General features: G+C 26.8%; 1 long non-coding RNA gene across 1 annotated transcript; it reads left to right on the top strand.

Annotated features, from left to right (window-relative positions):
* Positions 1-222: 222 nt before the first annotated feature.
* On the top strand, positions 223-998 carry LOC136976576 (uncharacterized). The gene is made up of 3 exons (XR_010880952.1): positions 223-355; positions 434-580; positions 667-998. It is a non-coding gene; the product is annotated as an uncharacterized lncRNA (long non-coding RNA).
* Positions 999-1,222: the final 224 nt, after the last annotated feature.

Below are 1,222 nucleotides of genomic sequence, written 5' to 3'. Positions count from 1 at the left end.
TACATACATACATATATGCAGAAATATCGAAGATATTTATTTTAAAATTTTATTATATATTTTAATACTTAAATTGTAAAGAAAATTATATTAATAAAATAACGAGGAAAGTAGAATTATCAGTATCGAAAAAAAGCTTTTTTTTTATTTATTTAAGTTATGAAAGAATTTCTTCTCCTCGGACATTAAAGCAATAGTTCAATAGCATCTTTTCTTAAAGTCGTTAGAAAAAAAACAACGGAAAAAATTCGAACCTATTTCTATTACCGTAGAGAATTCAACTCAAATCCTCAAATTTCGATGTTATTTTCTATACTTGTCAGCGCAGTTACGCTTTGGGAACATCAAAACTGAGGTAAATGAAAGTGCCTCTTTTTTCTCCCTTTTTTTATACCTATTCATTTTTTTTACATTGAGCTTTTACTTCCTTTAGGAATACGATTTTGATCCCACGTTCATTGTGGTTTGGTCGACAACTTGATCTGTGAGAATCTTTCTGACTAAATCTCTTTCAAACAAAGTAGAACCGAACTTCAGAATCGACGGTTGTCATTCTTTTGCTCTTTCTCTACTCTTATTGGTTAGACAAAGTCCGAGTTGATTTAACTTGTCAGGATTGGGATGTTTTAAAGAATGTTGATTTTTCCTTTGATTTTTTTCCCCTAGATCGAAATTGTGATAAATAGACGTTCATCATAACGAATCCGACTCTATTTAATCTTATACTAAAGGATGTAAAAAAGAACGAGAACATAAATGAGGAAGAAACCGTTAAAAATAATATAAATCCAAGCAAACATTATTGAATATCGAAAAAAGTTAGAGATATTCAGAATAACTCCTTAAAATTCATGAAAAAACTAAAGAAAATTTTCGGTTAGAACTATTTTCGTGATGTAAACATGCGATTTTGAAGAGTAAAGCGTATAAAGAAGTAGTTATGCAAAATCTTATCGCGTGTTTATGTAAAGAGGAATCATTTTTAAAACATGGATTGTGAGAAAAATCTGGTAAAGGAAAAAAAAATACTTTTCAAGGAATAAAAAATATGTACAAAATGTGAAATTCAAAAATATAAATTATTCGTTTAAAAATAAAAAAGAAATGTATATATATATATATATATATATAACATTTATGTTAAAAATTATGTCTACGTACATATACATATATATTTTTATTACACCATTTACGATATTATTTTCTCGGATTTTATTGCAAT

Source organism: Centruroides vittatus, unplaced genomic scaffold (assembly GCF_030686945.1).
Source record: "Centruroides vittatus isolate TY-2023 unplaced genomic scaffold, ASM3068694v2 contig_401, whole genome shotgun sequence".
Taxonomy (NCBI): domain Eukaryota; kingdom Metazoa; phylum Arthropoda; class Arachnida; order Scorpiones; family Buthidae; genus Centruroides; species Centruroides vittatus.
This window is presented reverse-complemented; position numbering and strand designations above follow the sequence as displayed.